Source organism: Vicugna pacos, chromosome 14 (genome assembly GCF_048564905.1).
Source record: "Vicugna pacos chromosome 14, VicPac4, whole genome shotgun sequence".
In the NCBI taxonomy this organism is placed as follows: domain Eukaryota; kingdom Metazoa; phylum Chordata; class Mammalia; order Artiodactyla; family Camelidae; genus Vicugna; species Vicugna pacos.
The window spans coordinates 34182551-34205771 of record NC_133000.1 but is presented as its reverse complement, the minus strand read 5'-3'; the positions used below and the strand labels follow the sequence as shown (position 1 = coordinate 34205771).

The 23221-nt window shown below is 46.8% G+C and overlaps 1 protein-coding gene and 1 long non-coding RNA gene across 5 annotated transcripts in view; both read left to right on the top strand.

Annotated features, from left to right (window-relative positions):
- The first annotated feature begins 2879 nt into the window (after nucleotides 1-2879).
- On the top strand, nucleotides 2880-6936 carry LOC140701245 (uncharacterized). The gene is made up of 4 exons (XR_012080230.1): nucleotides 2880-2917; nucleotides 3192-3388; nucleotides 5158-5266; nucleotides 6662-6936. It is a non-coding gene; the product is annotated as an uncharacterized lncRNA (long non-coding RNA).
- A 10888-nt stretch (nucleotides 6937-17824) lies between these two features.
- The window catches only part of LOC140701239 (uncharacterized), a 133537-nt gene continuing 128140 nt past the window's right edge, over nucleotides 17825-23221 (top strand). The window contains exon 1 of one of the 4 annotated variants that reach the window (XR_012080208.1): nucleotides 17825-17976. The gene's annotated coding sequence lies outside the window, so the exon portion shown is untranslated. Of the gene's footprint in view, nucleotides 17977-18349; nucleotides 18584-18846; nucleotides 18893-23221 lie in introns of those variants that run through there. The other 3 variants (XM_072976662.1, XR_012080207.1, XR_012080210.1) reach the window with 3 other exon arrangements.

The following is a 23221-nucleotide window of genomic DNA, read 5'->3' as shown; positions in this document are numbered from 1 at the left end:
CCCTGAGGTTTTACCTGAACCATCAGCTTCTGTATCTCTGAAGACAGATGATGAGGACCCTTCACGTAAGCCGTTCGCACAGCCCTGTTCAGGCCTTTGTGCTGCACGGTCTGCCCGGCGAGCTGACCGAGGTTGGTATTTTACTGATATTAGAAGTAGTCTGGTTTACCGATGTACTGTTTCACTGAACAAGCAACAGAAGCCACTTCTCGCTGATAAAAGCAGAAAAGGGACATAATGAAAAGATACTGGGAGGGTGTGTGGAGTGGCCAGGACCGGAGCCAACCCAGGAGTTGTAGGAGGTGTTAGGGAGCCCCAGGCACCAGGCTGGGAGGGGTGCTACCGGGCCCCTGCCACCCCAGAAGGGACCCCCCTCCACCCGACCCTCCACCTCACTCACTGCAGGTTCATGTCCCGGCAGGGCCAGGTCACACTGAAGCCACCAGCACACACCTCAGTGGGGCAGCTGGCCCCGTCTGAGCTGCGGGTGTGCCTGGTGTGGGGAGAGGCCCAGTTAGAGGAAGGCGGTTCCTCTACTGTTCCGAGTTAAGGTGCAAGTCAGTGCCCATCACTCAGGAGAGCCAGGCTGGACGGACCTCATTGTGGTGACTAGGCTGTCTGAGTTCACTTATTACTTTCTATGTTTGAAGGCCCTGGAGGGAGAAAAAGTGAAGGTTCTAGTACTTATTTTGTGTTTCCCACGTACCAGGTGTGGTAAGCAAGCCACTTCAGACAAGGCCCAGAGCAACCACGTAAATAGGCCACGGAGCAAGTCGTGCAGTCAGGCCTCTGTGGTCCCGAAACCCGTGTCCCCATCGGCTCCATAGTTACCAGTGGAAACTAAGTGGATTTATGGGACTGTGTGCTCCTGTGGGGGCTGGGATATGTGTGTTTAAGTCCACATCTTCAGAAACTCGGCTAGAACCACAGCCACTGATTGCACAGTGGCAGAGGAAGGGAGGATTCCAGCCTCTGGTCCAGCTCGTGTGCAGCTCAGAAGTTCTTCCTCCTGTCCTGAAAATAACACCAGATCTGAGGGAGCTGCAAACCCACTGCTCTTCTTAGATCCCAGAAAACTGAGGGGGAAAGCTGCTCCCAACCCAGAGAGATTGCAAAGGGAACAGCGGGCAGGCTTGGAGAGTCACAGCTCCCAAGGCAGAACCTGCTTTTATAAGAATCCCGGGGGCAGGTAGATTTAACAGGTCCCTGAGGCCAGCAGGAGGCTCAGTGTGGGGAAATCAGAGTGTGACAACTCCAGGGGGCCAGTCAGAGGGGCCCCATGCTCTTTTTCATGTATTTTACATCCAGGACCGTGTCCTGTTCTCAGAATGAAGGTCAGAGGATAACTCCTCATTCTTCCTGCTTGGAAAGGAGAAAATAACTGTATTGAAATACACCCAGAACATTCCGTTGCATTGGGGGAAGTTGTTTTTTGTTTGTTTGTTTTTTTAATGAGAAATAATTTTACCAGAGCCTAACCAACCTGGGAGAAGGGAAATCCCTTCTGTGTCACCCAAATTGGGGTGGGGGAAAGAGACACACTTGTGGAGGTCACAGCTCAGGGCACAGGCTCAATGAGAACTAATCACAGGACTGCAGATGCCCTGCTCTGTCCCGCTCCCCCAACACCTTACCTCCATGTCAGTAGGGCCCGTGTGTAATAACAGGAGTAAAACTAAAAGAAGTAAATGTCTCAGGAGTGTCTAGGGAAAACCCAAAGACAGCGGGGAGATGAAAACAAGGACACACAGGCTGTTTTAGCCTCTCACACCAATAGCTGTAGCAAACTACACACAGCCCAGCCCCAGTAGATAAACAGACAACCTCACAGAAGAAATTATTTATTTTGGTTCTCTTACCCAGTGCATTCCATGGTGCATCCTCGCCTAGAATTGAGTGGAAGCAAGTCCATCTCAGAAGGGACATAACTGAAGAGGGATGGCTTCCCAGACTCTGAGGGGCAGAGAGAGCACCAGCCTGGGTTAGAGAAACGTGAGGGGTGGGGTAAGGTGTGGGCTGCCTTCTTCCCCAAATAAGGAACCTTCCTGAGGCCAGCACAGTAGGAGGGAGGGCCATGGGGTGGAAGCAGCCAGACTTCATCCTGAGAACTGATGGGATGCCTCAAAGGGACAATTCAGGTGCCCAAACTGGGCCCTGAGTGTGGGAGCCTGTCGGTCTGACTCAGAGCCCAGGACTGAGGTGGGCGCACAGCAGGCCGGTCTTACTTGGCTGGATCCATTTCACTTCTCCGAAGCCCTGTGTAAAACATGAAGCGTGGACGGCCTGGTGAGCACAGCTCTGCCCTCAAGACCGGTTTCAACTCCTCTCTTCCCAGAGAACAGCATCTCTGAACCCATCCTGGGTGACCTCACAGAGATCACCCTAGTGGCCCAGGCTAGTGACCGGGAACATGTACCGTCCTGCAGGCAACCCCTGATGTCCACTGATGCATCATGTACTGGCAAAGAGTGAGTCCCTGTGCATTGGTCTAACAGCAGATACTCTGCCAAAGGCCCAAGAGGTGGTGTGTGGGACATGCAGGGGTGCAGGATTGTAAGCAGTGCAAAAGTGTAACTGGTGACAGGGGTGCAGGGGCTGTGGAGGGCGCAGGCATTTCAGGGGATGTGGGGGTGGAGGGATGCAGAATTGCAGAGTGTAGCAGGGGTTCAGAGGTGCAGGGAGTGTAGGGATGCAGGGAGGTGCTCAGGGACGTGGCCAGGATTAGAAGGCAAGTGCACATCCTTGCAGTCAGCCTGACCCCGGGAGGCTATTGCAATGCTTTGGGGCGGCGGCGGCGGCGGAGGCGGCGGTGGCGGTTGGGAGGCTGCCCGGGCAAGCCGGTCGGTTTCTTCTCTTCCCTCCAGCCTGGCCTGGGGTGGGCTTGGCCGGCGGAGATTCGCCAGATGTTGGACTCCAGGTAAGCTTGCTCCTGGGAGGTGGGGCGGTTAGGTCAGCGGGCGGCGGCAGCGGTAGAGGGGCGGAGCGGGGCTACCCCTGGCGAACGGGTGGAATAGCTGCCATTTCCCGGCTGCTGGGCCTGGGAGCGGCCTCTGCTTCCCCAGGTCGCCGGACACTCCTGTCCCACTCAGCTTGCTGAGTGCGGAGTGGGGGCGGGGCCGTTAAGGTGCGGGGCCCACGGGGGGAGGGGGGCTGCCGCGGGGGAGCCAGTCAATTCGCTCCGCTCTCCCCAGCGGCGGAGCGAGGGGCGGCTTCTGCTGCCCTAGAGGCGGGACGCGGTTCTCCAGATGAGCTTGCTCCTGGGAGGCGGCGGCGGAGGCGGCAGGGGCAGGGGATGTGTTCCAGGGAGCTGCTCCATTTCTTCTCTCCCCCGCGGCCTGGCTTGGGGGCGACCTCTGCCGCCGGAGATTTGCCTGAGGTCCGACTCCAGGTGAGCTTGCTCCTGGGAGATGGGTGCGGTGCGGTCAGGGGGCTGGTAAGGTGGTGGCTGCGGGCATAGGGAGGCTGCCCCGGAGGAGCTTGTGGATTAGCTCCATGTCTGCACTGCGTGGCCTGAAGGCGGCCTCTGCTGCTCCAGGTCCCGGGACACCCCTGTCCCACTTTGCCTGCTGGGGGCGGGAGGCAGGGTAGTCAGGGTGCAGGGGTGGCGGTGGTCGGCGGCCTGCAGCGGGGGAGCGGCCCATTTGCTCCCATCTTCCCCGCGTCTTGTCCTGGGGGTGGTCGCTGTTGCCCTGTGTTACGAGAAGCGTGTATCCTAGTCGGCCTGACCCCGGGAGTTGGACTTGGTACTTTGGGGGTGGTGGCAGCAGCGGCAGGTTTTCCCATGGAGCTTATCCATTTGCTCCCACTTCCCCCCATGGTTTGCCCTGGGGGCGGTCTCTGTTGTCCCAAGTTCACCGGACGTCCATCTCCAGGTCAGCCTGCTCCCTAGAGGAGGCCACTGTGAGGTCATGGGCAAGAGTGGTGGCTGCTGCGGGGGTAGGGGCTGCCTTGGGGAGCTGGTGGATTGGCTCCCGTCTCCCCGATGGCCTAGTGTGGGAGTGGCCACTCCTGCCCCAGATCACCAGACGCACCTGTCCCACTCAGCCTGCTGGGGGAGGGGCGCCCTGGGCGGTGCCTTTAAGGTGCCGGGGTGGCGATGGCGGAGGTAGAAGACCTGCAGCGCGGAGCCTGTCAATTTGCTCCCCTCTTCCCCACGACCAATCCTGGGGGCGTCCTCTGCTGCCCAAGAAGCCGGATGCCCGTCTCCAGGTCAGCTTGCTCCTGGGAGACGGGCCCGATGCGGTCGAGGGGCAGAGGCAGTTGCGACGGCCGGCTGCCCCGCCTAATGGGGCCACTTCTTCTCCTCTCCCCTGACCTGGCCTGGGGACGTCCTCTCCGGCGCAAGATTCGCCTGACACCCCACACCCGGTCTGATTGCTCCTGGGAGGTGGGCGCAGTGAGATCAGGAGGTGGAGAGGACAGGGGGCTGCCCCTGGAGAGCTGGAGGATAAGCACCAATCTCTCTGGAGGCCTGACGTGGGGGCGGCCTCTGCTGCCCCTCGTTCCCAGGTCACACTTCTTCGGGTCATATTTCCCCGGGGTTGCAGTAGGGTGCGGGGGCCGCGGGGTGTTGGCGGGGGTATGGAGCCTGCCGCTTGGGAGCAGGGGGTTTAGCTCCCATCTTTTCCACAGCTTGGCCTGAGGGCAGCCTCTCTTGCTCCAGGTCGCAAAGCAGTTTCCCTGACAGCTTAGCCACCAGAGGTGGGCAGGATGGGCTGAGAGCGCTGAGGCAGCCGCCAAGGCAGCGACGGAGGGGGCTGTCCCTGGCCAGCTGATCAATTTGTTCCCATCTCAACATTTGCTGCCCCAGTTTCGCAGAACGCCCTTGTCCAGTTTATTCTTCTCCAGGGAGGTGGGCGCAGTGCATGCAGCCCGAGGTCTGGGCTCTCCCTTGGGAGGGGCAGAAATCTCTTGTTCTCCTTTGTCTTTATTCTTCAGCAAAGTGGTTACTGGACGCAATTCTTAATTCTGAGAAAGTGTATCCTGTGTTACGGAAGAGCTGCTGGACAGTGAGTTTTCTGGGTGGATTTTCATATCAGCTGATGTCCCAGGCAGGCAGGAAAGCTATTACTCAGAGCTTCTTAGTCTGGGGTTGGTGATGGCCCCGCCATCCTCACCATGCTTTTTAAAAATATGTTACTCCCCTCTTTTTCCTAGGTGACATTTTAGGTTATTGGGTCTCAGATTGCTGGCACACTCATCCCTGTTCTCAAATATTTTTAAACTTGGGTGAAGTGATAAGTAGGGGAAGATGATTTACTGAAAGGTAAGACTACTTAAATTCGCATTAAAGCTACATTCTGTCAATCTTTCTCAAATGATTTTTCTCTGATTCTAAATCCACGACCTAGTGAATGTTGTACTCCTGTGTAAATCATTGATCTTCACATCACATTTCTTGAGTGGTCAACGAGATTTGTTAATTAGATTATTCCTGAAAGGAAAAGTTCAGGCTTTTCAGAATTCCTTGTCTGATGTCACCCAGGCAGTCACAGTAGAAGACAGAGCTGATATAAAAATCCCTCAGCTGCCTGAACTGCAAAGCTTCTGGGATTACTGATCCCTGAAATGCAGGTGACTCTTGATGATAATCTGGGGGATGGTTTATATGATCAGATTCTTCCAGTCCTATAAATGGGTTCCGTGGCCCCAGCCCTGGGAGAACTGGTCATAGGGGCCATATCGTGAGGGGTGGGATGGGAAGACAATGTGTAAGAGCTGGAATCACTGAGATTCCACACTCGCTAAACACAGACTCCAGAGCCTAATTGTTGTCAGGTTCTGTTCTGGATTTGAGAGTGTGTTCATACATGATTCTTGCCCTTCTGGAGTCACTGCCTGGGTGGAAGTAACCTTTACATAGATCTGTGGAGGATGACATTTAAGTAGATGGGCTGTTATGGTTCTCAGTGTGCCCAGGCTTGCTCTTCCAGGCACTCGTGGGACTAACGAGAGTCATGTTATTCACTCATTCACTGATTTATTACCCTTGAATTGATCACTCGTCCCACAGTAAGTGAAAGTAGGTATCAGGAAGCTGAGTTTTGTCCCCTGTCCTATCACTGATTGTATCTGTCAGTCGGGCGCCCTGCGTATGCATTGTGAAATGGTGGTATTTCGTGCCCAATGGGGCAGCACTGTCAGTTCTGAGAATCAGGGGAGACACGTGGGTAGGACAGCACCCTGACACACATGGCACCCCCCACCCCGTGAGGCAGAATTGTCGATGCTCAGGTGACCCGATGTAGACCGCGGTGCTAAACCTGAGCATGTTTAGTGATCCTGGTGGCTATGAAAATACAGACTACCAGTCGCTACCTCTGGAGACTCTGAGGGTGTGCACCCCAGAATTCTGCATTTTAAGAAGCACTTTAACGAATCCTGATGAAGAGATCTGAGTGTCCCACGGAGAAACACTGGTGTGCGAGACACCAATATTGAGGATTCTCAGGGAACGATGTCTTTTCAGGTTGGTCCAAGGGCCCTCACTTTAGACTTTTGCCTTGGGTTTAATTGTATGTGTTCAGAAGTGATGTCTTTCACTTCCAGTGCATGTCAGTATGCTCTGTGCAGGGATTTGCTCTCAGTAGATGGCAAAAACTGATTCTTCAGGTCACCGAGCTAAAGTGTGAACGATATTTTATTTTGGTTTTCTTTATAGCAATGCAGAGTCTCCCGAGAAGAGATTCAGACTGAACAGCTTTGGAAGATGGCTGCTGCCCAAGGTGTTCTCTGGCAGTGCAATCACGAATCTAGGTCCCTCTTTCACTGCTACATCAATGGAGTGGACCACTTGGACAAGGCCAAAGCTGGTATCCCTACCATAGCCCTTTACAGTGATATTCTGCTCCAGGAAGCCATCAGAAGCAGCAGGTGGCCAGAGGAGGAGCCGAACAGACTCATGAAATGTGACATCCCCAACTTTATCAACACGGACCAGAACTCTTCCTTTGTGGAAAATGATTTCCTGATTTTGTAACTACCGATTGTTCTAGAAAATAAGCCAGTTGCCCAGAACTCACACAAAGACTTGAATTGAGAAACGTGCTTTGTCAGGTATCTTTCTGAAGATGTGAAGTCTGTCTTTGTATGGCAGGAAGTCCCCTTTCACAAAACTGAATGTGTTTGTGTCTGAGAGAGGGAAATGGAGACAGAAAGATGAAGAAGCAGAAGAGAGCCCCCTCAGAAGAGAGCTAGTTAAGGTGAGTTTTTGTGCCTTTAAAAAACATTTGGGGTTTTAGGGGGAACAAAGTATTTACGGTGTCTTATTCTCCTCGTTGGAAACCTTGGCCCCGTCGTCAGAGTCAGCGGCCTTGAACGGGGGTTTCACGCTGCATTTCATCTGGCGCTGCCACTTCCACGCTCTGCCTTTAGCACGTTGCTTTGCCTGTCAGGGCTGCCACCCTTTTAACTGTAAGGTGAGGAGTCTGGAGTGGATGATCCACCCCAACTCTGCTGTTTTGCAAATTTCTGATTTCGTATTCAGATGAGGCTGGGATACACCTAGAGCAGTATAAACCAGGCCCTACCTCCTGCCTATTGCTGGGGCATCCCTCAGGCCTGTGCCTTCTACTCAACCCTTTACTGAGCCCAGCTTTTGTCAGGAGCCCAAGTGCCTACTGGGATGGCAGGGGACTTGTCTTTCGTGGTCACGGTGGCCAAGAATTCTATTGGTTGTGCTGAAACAACTCTTCTGAGATCCTCCACCCACCCCTGCTCAAACCTAATGACAGCCCTACGGTTCCTTTCCTAGGAGGAGGATCAATCCATGGTGCATTTTATGACAATCCTGTCCCCAGGAATGCACGGAAGTTTATCAGCTGAGTGAGGGGAGGTGCCTCTGTGTCCCTGTATCTCTGTCTGCTCACAGTTCGCGGCCACCCGCTACTGAACAAGAAAAGTGCTATTCACCATGTTGTGTGTTTTCCAAATGTGTAGGTGATGGTCTTGTGGCTCGTGCGTGGGCTTTGATTTGGGATGGTGAAGGGCTTATAAATACCTCATCAACATGTATTCGAGGTGGCCTGTTGCCACACAGATTTGATTCATGAAGGCATCAAGCCTGCACACTGGTTTGGAAACAACTTGGTTTTGATCATTCACACTGCATGCATGACTCGCTGCTAATCTCTGGGTGTTTTTTTCATTTCAGATTTATTCACCCCGTGTCTTGCTTAAGCTGAAAAATACATTTGTTTCACCAGAATATCCTCTGATTCTTTGTTTACACACATCCAGTTTTTTTAATTCCTTTAAAAATGATTCTGTGTTTATAATGCCTCCTAATTTCTATCATCTCTGTGTTGCCAGTGGCCTGAGACATGCACCAGATTTGATGCCGGAACTGTTCCACCAAAAGAAATCCCTTTGTCGTAATATCTTTTGAGGAAAATATTATTCTTTAAGGCTCTAACAGTAAATCGTAGAACAAAGCATGGAACATTTCTTGTAGTTAATACATGTTCATGCAAAAAAATGATATTTTCATTAAACAATGTTGATTTTAATAACTTTTACAAATGTGAACATTATTATTCATAATTTAAGTAACCAGATAAAACCACAGTTATTTATTATGAAGATTGAAAACTATTTACACAGTCTCTTAATTAGAAGTAGCTTTATTAGAAGACTGAAGGTTATTTAAAAGATGGAAAAATACCCATGATGACACCATCATTTTTATTAACTAAATATCAAGAACTGTGCAGGGTTAAGATTTAACCCTCTGCAAACTGCCAAGTTAGCATGAGGTAGTTTGTGGATGCTGCCAGAGGACAGGACACTCCCCCAGGATCAGAGACAAAGGACTTCCAGCCAGCACAGCAGGCAGCCTGTGGTTCAAGTTCATATTGGTTCCTGAGTTCCTTTCCTATTGCTGTTGTAACAAAGGACCACAGACTCAGTGGCTTAAAGCAATACACATTCATCTTCCCACTGTTCTAGGGTGCAGAAGTGCAAGGTCAATGTCAGTTGCTAAAACCAACGAGTGGCCAAGGCTAAGTTCCACACCGAGGCTCTTGGGAGGGATTCGTCTTCCTACCTTTCCCAGCTTGCAGAGGTGCTCACACTCCTTGGCCCAGGGCCCTGTGTCACTGTGACCTCTGCTGCCACTTTACATCTCTGTCTCTGACTATATAGATATAGAGGAAGAGTCTTCTACATCTGGTATGGACCCTTTTTCCTAAATGGACATTGTATCCCTATTTATGTGCAGATGAAAACCCCTTCCCTCCAGGGTGCGGTGGCATCAGCTCACAAGATGACCACTCTGGGCTTTAAGTGTCCTCTTTGTTTTGTCATCAGGGAACTTCTCTCTCCATAGTTAGCTCTGTGTTACATTGTTGTTATATTTTACCCGGAATTACTGAAAGTTTTACTTAAAAGAGATCCTAATTAGCTCTGTTTACCTGTTTCCAGAGCTGAAAGCTTCAGTTCTAGAGTATCTGTTTGATTTTTCTTAAAAATACATTCCAGTATATTTCTCTGGTGAAAGTCTCTACCCTGTTATCTATTCTCCCATCATTTCCTTATTTTCTTGAATATATTAAAAGTATTTTATAGCCTCTATTGGTAGCTCTGATGCCTACATCACCTGGGGGTTTGCATCCTTTGTCTAATGCTCCTTATTCTCATGTTATCTGTCATATAGTCTGGACATGTTGCATGTAATAACATGGCAGACATTGCAAATGAAAAATCCATGTTATCTTCCGTGAGAGCTTTTCTACCTTCCCGTTAGGCAGACAGTGTGAGGGACTGATCATGTCACTCCAATCAGGCGCTGAGGTGGATCAGGACTAAAGTGCCTTTTTTTTTAAAACAGCTTTGAGGTATACTTGGCAAAATAATTTTCACACGTTTAAAGTGTACAGCTTAATACGTTTTGACATAAGAATATCCCCAAGAAACCATGACCACACTCAAGACAGTGAACATACCCATCACCCACAAAGCTTCTCTCCTGCCTTTTGTTGTCCCTCCCTCCCTCCCCGTCTCTTCCCCTGGGAACCATTGATCTGCTTTCTATCACAACATATTGGTTTGCATTTTCAAGATCCTTATATGAATGGATTCATGCATTATCTACTCTATGTTGTCTGACTTCTTTCATTCAGTGTAATTATTTTGAGAATCATCTGTGTTGCTGTATTAATAGCTTATTTGTCTTATAGTAGAGTATTGTTTAGTGCTGATTTTTTACTGAAGAGTTTATTGTGAGCAGTGTTTGTATAGACCATCATTTCTTTCTGCATTTACTTCTTGATGGATGCATGGGTTATTTACAACTTGAGCTGTTATAAATAAAATAGCAGTGAATATTTGGTTACAAGTCTTTGTATGGACATATGAGTTTCCTTTCTAAAGCACCAGATGAGGAATGTCTGGGTTATATGATACATAGGTGTTTACCTTTTTAAAAGAATCTGTTAAAGACTTTTCTAAAATGGTTGTACTATTGTAAATTCCTCGTGGTGTGTATGAGTTCTGGTTGCTCTACTTCCTTGCCAGCACCTTGTAAGGTCAGTCTTTCTAATCGTATTCTTTCTAGTATGTATGTGAACTAGTATCTTACTGTGGCTTTTAAAAGTATTTCTCTAATGACTAATGACATCTTTAATCAGCATCTTTTCATATGCTTATTATCCATCTGGATATCTTTACTGAAGTGTGTTTTCTGGCCTCATTCATTCTTTCAGGTGTTTGAATTATTATTGAATTTTGAGACCTCTTTATTCTGGATCAGATAGAAAGAGAGACCTTTATCAGATTTATGATCTGCAAATAGCTTCTGTCTATGGCTTGTCTTTTCATTTGCTTAGCAGTGTTTAGAAGAGCTTTGAAGAGTCTTCATGTTGACAAAGTTCACTCTATCAGTTTCTTTTTAAAATAGATGATACTTTTGGTGTCATAGCAAAGAAATATTTGCCAAACCCAAGGCCATAAAGCTTAAGCCTATGCTTGTTCTCCTAGCTGTTTTATAGTTTTAGATTTCCTATTAAGATCTATGATCCATTTTGAGGTAAATTTTGTATATTTTGTGAGGTGTGGATCAAAGTTCATTTTTTTTTTTGTGTATCACTATCTAATTGTTCCAGCACTACATGTTGAAAAGACCCTTTCTCCACAGCATCCTTTTTGAGAATCAATTGTCTGTATAAGTGTTGGTTTAGTTTTGAACATTCTATTGTGTTCCATTATTCTATTTTCCTGTTTTACACCAACACCATAATTTCTGATTACTGTAGCTTTATAAAATAAAGTCTGAAAATCAGATAGTGCAAGTCTTCCAACTTTGTTTTTCTTGTTCAAAGTTGTTTTGGATATTTGGATCCTTTGAATTTTTATATGAATTTTAGAATAAGCTTTTAAATTCCTTACATCCTGTTCCGCCAAAATTCCACCCATGTCTTTGGCCGTCTCCAAAGCCACATTTTCTGAAGAAGTCTCTCTACATCCCAGGTGAAAGGAATTTCACTTTTGTCTGTGCTCAAATCACATTTGATAATATTTGATTACATTTAATCATATTTGGCTGTATGTACTTGTCTGATCTTTCCAGCCATATAGTAAATCTCAAAGGATTAGGAATCTTGACTTGGTTCCCTCTGTGTGCTGAGAAACTAGTTCTATGCTTTGCAGGAGTGAGCCCTGCAGTAAGAGGTATCTGCAGCACACATCTAGCTCATTGCTTGAATATTGTCAAGGAATTCTGCAGATTTAGAATTGTTTATTGATTGTTGTCTCCAAGACGGCTCAGTCTTTTTTATTTCTATTGCTACTGCTGCAGTTTCAAAGAACAATGGGCTAATTATTTTCCAAATATCAAATCATACTCTAATTGTGTTGTCACGCAAGTTATGTGCTGCTGTGTCTTAACAACCTGCTAAGTGTTCACAGGCTCCTTCACTCATGGAACATTTGGGAGAATGTCATACCCTTAGAGATAGCAATGCTGACTTTGGCGACCTGAGCAGCAGTATCCGAACTCACTCCTGCTGTTTTTCCAGTGTCCCCTCTAGCCCTCCTCCAGCCCTCCATGGGGGGCCCTGCAGTTCTGCCCTAGGAAAGCCTGTTGCTTCTCAGGAAGACTTCCCTATGAAACATAATCATGTCCTTCTTGTGGGGACATTCAGTCCAGAGACCTGAAAGCAGGGGAAAATGTTTAGCCTGCTTTTGGTAGAACCTAAATTCTTCCATATTTGTTAGAAGCAATTTCAATGAGGAAACTGTTTTGGCATCTAACAAATCAGCATAAATGACTGATGAGGAAGATCAGCTTCCCCATCCCACTCAGTCATCATGTTGATGTGACACTCACATTGGCAAACATTTTCTCCTATGAGCAACGTAAAGTTCAAGACGTTATGAATGGCTTTTTGTTTTTATTTCTTAGTCTTTCCACATTCACTGTGTCTCGTGAGATTATATGAATCCTGCTTATTGTCAGCCCAGCACTAAACTTTTTAAAAGGATCACGTGTTTAAAAGGCTAGTGGGCAATTTTTTAGAAGACAGAAATCCTTGGATTTTGGTCCTAGAGTTGAATCTTGGTTAGTGGTGAATGAAAATTCCCGTTAAAATTTTAAATTCAGTGATATAAAGTCTTAAAAATAGTTAAATATTAGTCAATTTCATTAAACACTATAAGAGTTATTTACCTTTAAGCCTGTTTCTGGGGCAATTTTGCAATGATTCCCTCCCTTTATTGATTCCCTCTTTATCAGAATCCTTGAGAGGCCCCTGTCATCATTGTCACTATCGTCATCATCATCATGGAACTGATTCTTCTGGATGATTCTAGGAAAATAAAGAGATGGACGGGATTATGTGTAGGACAGTGTGTGCATATACAATAAGAACAGCTGTCAGACATTAGATGCAAGATACCCATTTCATTTAGAGAAGAATGTGGTCATGAAATCCTGATGTGGTGAATGAAGGAAGCGGTGGGAACAGGATAGTCAATGGAAAGGAGGAGGAAGTGAGTGAAGTTGAGAGCATAGGTCCTTGGTTAGTTGATCAGCACATTGGTGAGAATGAGAGGAGTGTGATGGCAGAATCATGTCCCTCCCCGGCCACAGGGTAGCCACCTGTGACATGTTACTGTACATGGCAAAAGGGATGACAGATATTTTAGGATAAAAATCTTAGAGGATTTCTGTCTCCTAAATTGTCTATTAGTTAGCCTTTTAAACCCATGATACATTATTAAAGATTAGTGCAGGGGCACAAATAAAAAGGATTCATATAATCTCACCAGACATACTGAATGTAGAAAGGATAAGGAAGAAAAACAAAAAGGCACTTATAAGTGCCTTGAACCATAAATTGCTCATGAGAGAAAATGTTACACAAGGTGAATGTCACAGCCACATACATACTGACTGAGTGGGATGGGACAAGGGGATCCTGAGATGAGACAATAGGGTGAGTAGCCCGGACTGTCCAGGTGGGCCCAATGTAATCACAGGTGTCCTTAAAATCGAGGATATTTCCCAGCTGAGTTTAAAATCAGAGGGAGGTGTAGCGATGGAGCAATGTTCAGAAAGGCTGCTGACCATGAAAATGGAGGAAGTTGAGGGGCACAAGCTATGGAAGGTGGGTGACCTCTGTAAACTGGGGGGAAAAAAAAGGAAACATTCTCTTCTAGACCCTCTAGAAGGAAGGAAACCTGCTGGTACCTTGAATTTAGCCCAATGAGAACTCTGTTGGTTCTCTGACCTACACAGCCATAAGCTGAAAATTCTGTGCTAGTTTAAGCTATTAAGCTTATGGGAATTTGTTACAGTGGTAATAGGAAAATAACATAGTGAGCGGTAGTGTAAGGGATTAAAGGTGTAGGATCGGGTGTGGAGAGAATTCTGACATTTACACCTAAAAAACAACCAGGTGAAGTGGGAAGGTGATTTAAGGAAGACCTACCTGGCAGGGCTGTCAAGCAGACTGGAGCGAGCGAAGCCTTGGAGTTAGAGGAATCAATTAAACCTCTACAAGGAAAATAAGAAATAAAATGTAACAGGGCTTCAGTGTTAGTAGATGTAGGAATGGAAATGGGTAGAGAGATATAAACATTATTTTGAAACTAGCTACAGGTTTGATGACTGCATGTTTGGGAGAATTAGCCGATGTGTGGACTGAATGCATCCCCTCAAAATCCATCTGTCGAAACCTCATCTCCCAGGGTGATGGTACAGGGAGGCGGGGCCTTTGGGAGGTGATTAGTAGGATAAAATGAGGTCATGAGAGTAGAGCCCTCATGAATGGTATTAGTGTTCTTATACAGGGCCCCAAAGTGCTTGCTTCTCTCTCCTCTCTGGGCCGTGAAGATAGTGGGAAGACAGCCATCTTCGAGCTGGCAATCCTCTCCCAGATACATTGACCTTGAAAGCCTCAGCCTCCAAACCGTAAGGAATATGCTGGTTGTTTAAGCCACCCTACCCACGGTAATTTGTTACAGAATCCCAGACTGACGAAGACAGTGGAGAATGCCACTGCGTTTGGCACTGATTGCCTGGAGAATGCTGAAACCCAGGGAAGTGGGCAGCACAGACGTTTACTCATTTAATCCTGCCAACACTGTAGGGGATAGAGTCAACATATTCCTCGCTATTTAAAAGGTAAGGAAAAAGAGGCACAAATAATAACAAAGACAACGACAACAACAACAACAACAACAACAACAATAGTTTGTCCAAGATTCACACAGAACTCCCTGGAGGTAGAGTGAGAATTAATTCTTATGCAGGCTGGCCCCAGAGCCCCTGCTCATAACTAATAAGTCAGATCACCTTGCTTATTTGGATCAGTTTTTTTCAACTGTGATATGAGTGTACTGTGTCCAGTAACTTATAATTTCAAAATACCTCACTGTAAGGGAATCATTAGTTGCAGGCATTACAAACCACAGAAAGCTAGACATACAAAAATAACTTGTTAGGGCAAGATAACCAATAATGTTTTTAAATATTATACCTGCTGACCCTTTGCAATAAAGTGTTTATTTATAATTCTGTCTGGCTACAGAATAACATCATAATCCTGCATGTGGCTGGTGGCTCCCGTGTTGGTCAGCACGGGTCTAGAGAATTTAAATAACTTGCCCAGCCTTGCCCAGGAAGCTCGTGGTGGGATCAGAACTATAGTCTGGGACTGTTCCTTCCTATCCAACAAGTCCCTCATGGAAGTTTAGAAGCTTCTCCTTTGGTGCCCAGATGTCTATCCGTACTTACGACATCTTGTCAGGTGCCCCGGCCTGCTCCTGAACATCAGCCAGAACCCACTTCTGCTCTTTTTTGGCGAGGTAATACCTTCTAGCAACTTTCATTACCTTCTTGGCATCAGTTCTTACCTGGAAGGGTAGTGGCTAGAGATGGAAATGTGTCCACATGACAGGTTTTTCAAAAATATAGTAGGAGTGGTCAAGAGAAGAAAACCTCAGGAATACGAGTGGAAGCATGTCATTTAATATACCAAATGCGTACTTTCAATGTATGTTTGTGTTTCCGAGTCCAGGCTTGTTCTACTCGTGTATTACAGGCCAACACATCAGGAGACAAGGATTTGGGGCAAGAAAGAGCGGCTTAAATTTGTAAAGCCAGCGGAGAAGATGGTAGACCAATGTCCTGGAGAACCATCATCCCAAATCTGAATTCAGGCTCTTATATTAAAAAGGGGAAGCGGGAATGCTTGGTTGTTGCAAACTTGGTGTATGAATTCTTTGTTGTTAGAATCCTTTGTTCTTGCAGCTCTTCACCTGGGTCAGATCCGTGTAAACCTCCAACAAGCAAATGTTATTTTCTATTCTGTATCTTGTTATCTTTATACGAATGGAAAAGTGTTAATATCCTTCAAAGTCAGAGCCTTGAGAATAGGGTCTCCTGTATATTTCAGGATCTAGGCTACATTGTTTCACAAAAGGTGCAGAAACAACAAGACTAAGCCTAGGACACAGGGCACAGGGTTAAAGTCAAAGGAACAGATCTAATATGGAGTCAGATTTCTTCTTTCCTATTTCAGTAGTGCCATGGGGAAGGCACTTTGGGCAGCTTTCTGTAGGGTCCTGGAGGCTTTCTCTCTCAGCCTCTGTGCACCTCTATTGAAAACCGGTCATCGCTATTGGCCTGCTGGAAAACCACTCCGCCTGTTTTGCCCTGAAGTTGTGTTCTGTTTATAACTCATCTCTACTCCTTGGAAAACAACTCAGTAAAGACTCAGTTGGTTTTCCACCAGCCCTGGGCAGGGGTGAGGGATAGCATGTTATTATTTTATAAAAAAAAATATAAAAGAAGTTTTAAAACAACACTGGACACATAGGAGAGAGACAAACAATGCTTCCTGGCTTAAATCAAAAGTGATGACTCAGTGAGTCTATGGCTGCTGTATTTGCTGAGCTAGTTACTCCTTTGCTCCATTACACATTTATTTTAACTGAAAAAGAAATATATGCATATGGATAAAAAAATTCAAACAGAGCAAAAAATACTCAAGTGAAAGAAGTTTTCCCTCATCCTCTGTTCTTACACGCCTCCCTGGAGATGCCAATGTTTACAATCCTTTGTGTGCTTTTCCAGATATGCTATGCACGTTCCCACCAATGTATGTAAATTCCTTTAAAGTTTTACTTATTTTTAACTTAAAGGGACTTAAATCCTCAAGTGGCTTCTGCCACAGTAATAGAAAAGAAGAAATCTGACTCCATATTAGATCTGTTCCTTTGACTTTAACCCTGTGCTCTGTCTCCTAGGCTTCATCTTGCTTGTAAAACAATGTTGCCTAGAGCCTAAAATATACAGGAGAGCCTATTCGGAAGGCTCTGACCTTTAAGGGTATTTAACACTTTTCCAATCATATAAAGATAACAAGTTGCAGAATAGAAAATAACGTTTGTTTTGTTGGAGGTTTACAGGGATCTGACCCCGGGAGATAGCTGCAAGAACAAAGGATTCTAACAAGAAGGAATTCCTACACCAAGAAGTTTGCAAAAACCAAGCACATAGGAAAGCAGCCTGAATTCTGACTTGGGGAGATGGTTTTCTAGGACATTAGTTTGCCATCTAGGTCTACAGAAACTTGCTATTCCATGCCCCAACACTTGGTCTCCCAACTTACTGGCCTGTCCTGCACTGAGGAGAATGAATTTGGACTCAATAACACTTCTACCTACCTAGCAAGCTGGGTACTGGGACTGAGGGCAGCTCTCCCACACACAGGGGCCTACCGTGAGCCCTTGATTATTCCCAGAGGTTGGGGTGTGGTTTACCCAGGAGGGATGGGGACTATACACCAACACTCAGGCAGTCTGATCCTTCTGGGGCTCTGACATTTTACCTCCCGCTCCCTGCCAGCCCAACACTTGGGAAAGTGGAGCTAAGGCAGAGATCGTGCCTGCCTGTTTCCCAGTGTGTAAAAGGGGAATATGTACTCTTCCCAAGGTAGTTCTGAGAAACAACACCTGCGGGTGCTTGGTTCCCGGAGCAACAGTAAACCTAGCTCCTTGTGGGGGCAACAGGTGTGATACCCGTAGGGTTTCTGCAGAGACCTTAGCTGGAGGGCTGGGCCAGGGACGTAAAATATGAGCTGTGGGCAATGACGGGTTAGAGAAGGGTGTATAGGCAGGACTGCTGCCTCCTTCGGGATGCCCCAAGAGGTAAAACGCTTTCTCCCCATCTCTGCTACTCCCCTCCCAATTCCAGATAACTGCCTTCTCTCTGCTCCTCCTGTCCATGTGTCTCCCTCCACTTTTCCCCTCCTCCCCTCCTCCTCCCCTCTTCTCCCTCCCTCGGTTCCCCTTCTCTCTCAGGACCCAGAGCAGATCGATGGCCCTCCTGCGCATGCGCAGTCGCTGCCAGCTGGACCGCGGTTTGGAAGCTCCAGCTCCGAGCCGGGGATCTGCCCCAATGGCTTCTCAGCTCTGTCGCCCTGTAGGCCTTTGGCTCCTGCCTGGGGCCGGGGCCTCTGACTGTGGAAGTGCAAGGTGAGGGGATATCGGGAAAGGGGTGAGGCGGCTGCGGGAGGGCGGTCGGCGTGTCACAGCCCCCCAGGGCGCCAGTCAGCGTGTGTTCAGCTGGATTGCTCGGGCCAGGCCCCTCTGCCCGCGCCACCTGCCCCGGCGCCCCGGCCACAGCTTTCCAGGGCCAGGTGTGCCCCTGCCGCCTCTTGGCCCAGCCGGGCTCCCCTCAGTCCGCGGCTGGCGTCCCCTTCCCCTCTCCCTCCCTCGAGTCCTCTCCTCCCGGGCTTCCTCTCCTTGGCCGCCGACCCGTCCCCACCACTGGGCGGGCTGTGTCCCGGGCGGGCGGGGTCTGCACACCCAGACGGGGCGGGCGGCTTGGGCTGGGGCTGGGGCTGGCCTCCGAGCGCGGGGCTGCAGCCCGCGTCCCCCACCCCGCTCTCCCTGCCCCGCGACACCGGGGCTGCCTTCCTCTCCCTTTCCCGATCCCTGAGGTCAAGATTAGCGGCGTGGGCGCTGCTCCCTGGGCTGACAGCCCGCGGCTGTAACGCCCAGCTTCTCCTGGTGGAGTCGGGAAAATGGAGCAGCAGTGCTGAGGGAGCTTCTGTCTCCTTGATCAGTATTTCTGCCCCAGGTAAGTACCTTGAACTCTTTCAGGTGTTATGATGGCGGTGCTTGTTGATGTCACGTGTTTTTATACTGAGTGGAATTACAGTGGTGAAAGCAGGGCTTGGTTCAGTTAAAAATGAGCTGAAGGCATGAGGCTGTCTCATCCTCCATCCTTCACTCTCCCAGGGTGAAACGTGAGACCGTTGATCTTAAAAAGATACTTATAGTCCCTAACTAGTCCAGCCCAGCTATTGTGTGTTATCAGGAACAACACAACCCGAGGGGTTGGAGACCCAGTGACACTGCACTCCTAAAGAGCTCCTGGCAAAATCTGGTTTGTTTTGTTTTGTTTTGTTTTTCTTTGTTTTTCTTAAATTGTGGGACAGACTAGTAGTATAGAGGGAAAAATAATTGGCAAGAAGGATTTTTTCATATAACAGCTTTATTGTGATATTGTTCACACACCATGAAGTCCACCCACTTAAATGTTACAATTCAGCAGATTTTAGCATATTCACATTTGTGCAACCATTATTATTCCAGAACGTTTTCATCACATCAGAAAGAGCAGTTGAAATGCATGACCTATCCACCCCTTCCCAGTGGTGGTTCTAAAGAAGTTTCTTGGCTGTTCCTGACCATAAATTAACTTGTTACATTCCATGAAATATCTAGGAGGAATTCTAATCAGAATTGCAATGAATCTGTCTATCAAAGCAGGAAGAATTAATGTCTTTATGGCATAAACTTTTTCTACACATGAATATATCTGGGACCCTATCTTTTCATCTATCCAGAGCCAGGCCTATGGGAAATCCTCATTAATTCTTGGGTTTGTGAATGATGAGGTTCAATACATCATTAGATGCAACTGTAGCCTTTCACTGAAGAGAAAAGTAACCTCGTAGAAGCCAAGTGATTCTCTGATGGTTAGAATGAGTGACCGCCAGTGCTGGAGTGTTCGAGTGGACTTGGTGCTTGCAGAGTTCTCCACCACCTACAGCTAAGGGGATTACCGTGTTCTTTTACTTTTTTTTTATGGCATTACTTTTATTTTTACTTATTATATAAAATTATTTTTTATTGAAGTGTAGTCAATTTACCATGTTAGCTTCAGATGTACAGCAGAGATTCAGTTATAAGCTTATGAATATGTATATAAATGTTTTTCAGATTGTTTTTAGTACAACTCATTACAAGTAATTGAAAATAGTACCCTGTGCTATATAGTAGGTCCTTGTCATTTATTTTATATTTATTAATGTGTATCTGTTAATCCTCCCTTTCCTGCCTGCTAACAACAGTTTGCTTTCTATGTCCATGAGTCTATTTCTAGCAGCACCGTTTTTGCTAGCAATATATGCTGGTTGGCTCTTTTCTGTTTCAGTAATTCCATCTTATGTGTGGGCGTTTTTCTTCTGGTGGGCCTGTGTGTGGTGTGCACACGTGATAATAGAGATCTGTATTTGGGAGGACTCCAGGCCTTGTGTAGTCCCTCGTATGGAGCGCCCACTGAACTGATGCTTGAACTTGGAAGAAAACAGTAAAAGTTGGAATTTCCACTATGGTTGAGACTTCCAGGTTTCTATAACCTGTTTAGCCCACCTAAATTTTGGCTGCACCCATACTGGATAATTTGGTGGAACTTCATGGTATGGTGGTATAGAGACAGGGCCTTGTATGCTTCTTCTCTTTCCTTTTTCTAACAGTCATTCTCCTGGGCCTTCCAGGTACTCCCCCAGAAGGGCCCAGGGCTGGCTTGGTGCTGCACTTAGGCAATATTTGTTAATAAGGCCCTTTCCTCATCTCTTCTGAGCCTCCATTTCCTTCTCTGCACAATGAGGGCTTAGACTAGATAAGTGCTTTTCAGTTTCTTTTAAAGCCATGTTTCCTTTGAGAAACAGAAAATGCAAATCTCTCCTCCCATCCCAACCCTTTAGATTTTGACGCGTCCTCCAAGGAGTCACATAGCTCTTTGTGGTAAATTGATGTGATTGTGATTCCACGTGGCACAGAAAAGACTCTTCAGAGATTGATTGCAGGGAGAGGGCAGGAAAAGGGCAGTATGTAACACTTTCTTGTGTGAGCACTGGAGCAAAGGCTTGGGTTTAAATACGGTGTCTGATGTGGCATCTCTCTAATCTTGCACAATGTGATAAACCTCTATCCCTAGTTTCTTAATGTGTCAAGTTGGGGTGGTAATATTTTAAGGCTTTTGTGAAACATTATACACATAAGCCATTTGTGTCTCTGTAGATACAAGACCTGCTAGAGAGTCGGAATTTCTTTAAAAATACATATATATTGTCCACAGCACTCTGTCTGTGTGTATTTTGAAGTTCCTGGAGGGTGAGGGTTGAGTGTAATGTCCATCGTGGGACAGGTGGCCCATGGGTCTGTGTGCCTCAGATTTCCCCCTCCTCCCCAGTCCTCTTCCTCTCAGTCCAGGATGAAGTTCCCTAGTAGATTTACACAGAGGTCTTGTGGAAATGGCTCTTCATTGTATTGTTTCACCAAGGAGGGTTGCCATCATGATCTCTGTGGTCAGGTTTTGGTGACCTGAAGGCTATGCAATTGGGGATTTCTATTTAATAAAAAGAAAAAAAATTACAAATACAAAATTAGACCTAGGTTGGTGGCAGGGGCTTTTGAAAGTGGGGACCATTAGCTTTGTTAGCTTCAGGTGCAGTGGCCTCTGGCCACGAGGACACATCCTCATGCTCTGAAGTTGGAGGGACCAGTGGGTTCAGTGGGAATATTTACTGAGTGCATCTCATGGGCTGTGCATTGTTTTAATTGTACTGTGTGTTCCTTATTTGAGACAGTGAGCTCATTTAAACACAATAGCCTCTTTAAAATATTAGACTTTTTATTTTTAGATGTAATGTAGATTCCCATGTAGTTGTAAGAGATAATATGGAGAGGGCCTATGGACTCTTTGCCCAATTTTCTTTAATGGTTCCATCTTGCAAAGTTGGGGTACTATTCATTCGTGACTCACTAACCCTTTTAGGTTTGTGTTATTGCCCTCATTTCTATTTATGAATAAACTGGTGTTTAGAGAAGCACACAGGTCTGCCCAGGTCAACCACGTGGTTAGTATAGATTTGGGTGGAACGTGGGCTTGGCATTTCCAAGCAGTACCATTATGATGGTCTGTGGCAGGGAGCAGCATTCACTTTGCTTGTTTATTCATTCATTCAACAAACATTTATTGAATAAACTCTGTGGTTCAGATGCTTTCATAGGGTTATCTGATTCTTCAGCAGTATGGAGAATCAGGTAATATTTTCTTTTTTTTTTTTTAATATGAGAAAAATATCTCTGAGAGGTTATAACCTCCCCAAAGGAAAAATAGCTCATAAATGAGGGATAGTACACTTGTACAGTTCCTTCTTCTTATGCAGGTGGTACCCTAGGCATTTTACATCTGCATAATTCCATAATCCAGATATATTCTTGTAAGGCAAGGAGTTTTTTTTTAATTGAATTATAGTCAAGTTTACAATGTTGTGTCAATTGCAAGGTGGGTTTTTTTTTTGAATTTTGAATTGAGAAAATATTTTTTGAGGGGGTTAATTAAGTTTATTTATTTGTTTCATTGTTCTAAAATGAGGTACTGAGGATTGAGCCTAGGTCCTTGAACATGCTAAGCACATGCTCTACCACTGAACTGTACCCTCCTCCCCAAAGCAAGTTTTCTTACCCATTATTCTGCACCTTAGGAGTTCAAATAAATTGGAGTTGAAATCCAGATATTTTGATCCTACTATGGTTCTTTGCATTATATCCTGCTGAGGGGTGGGGAAGCAGTTCCTTTTTTCATTCCTTTATTCAGCAGTTTTGAGCACCGACTGCATCAGGGCCTGCCTAGGTGGTTGGAAACAGAAAACAAGAAATGACCCTTTTCTGCAGGGGATGGAAGCCTAGACCAAAAGCTGGGTAATGTGATCTGAGCTTCAGTAGCCATGTGCAGACGCTGAGGACAAACTTATCCATGATTTGCTTGGACTTCCCTTGCCTTCTGGCTGGTGCACACCAGGTCGCTGCAACCCAGTGAGGCCCGCAGCCCACAGCACAGTATGTACATCGATTTACCCTCCCTTCTCGGCAGGGACTGCAACATGAGCGCCCCTGACTACGTGCAGTGTGCTGAGGACCACCAGACTCTCCCCGTTGTGGTCCAACCCGTGGGGATCATCTTAGAGAATTTCTTTTGCATCTATAATGGAATCTCCTTGGTGAGCCAAATCAGACCGTGCGGCTCCCAGTGGGCACTCTGTATCTACTATAGGTATCACTATGTGCCCGAGAATGGATGGAGTGACTCCCAGACCCACCGCAATGTCGTGGGCCTTGTCACCATTACCAACTGCCTCTTGGCCAAGACCTTCTAGAAGCTCCACGCACAGAGGAGCTGTATGGCACCACGCTCTACGACTCTCAGCTCTTTGTCTTTGTGCTGTATGGGGAGGTGGCCGAGCAGCCGCGCACCGACGTGGCCTTCAATCTACGAGGACTGCAGGGTGGTGGAGAAGAGGATCGACGACTTCACTGAGTCACTCTTCATCTTGCCCAAGTCCAAGTGGCTGGATGGGGCCCCCGAAAATTCTGGGGAGAAGACCCCCCTCCTCTACATCCTATTTGAGTAGAAGGACATCGT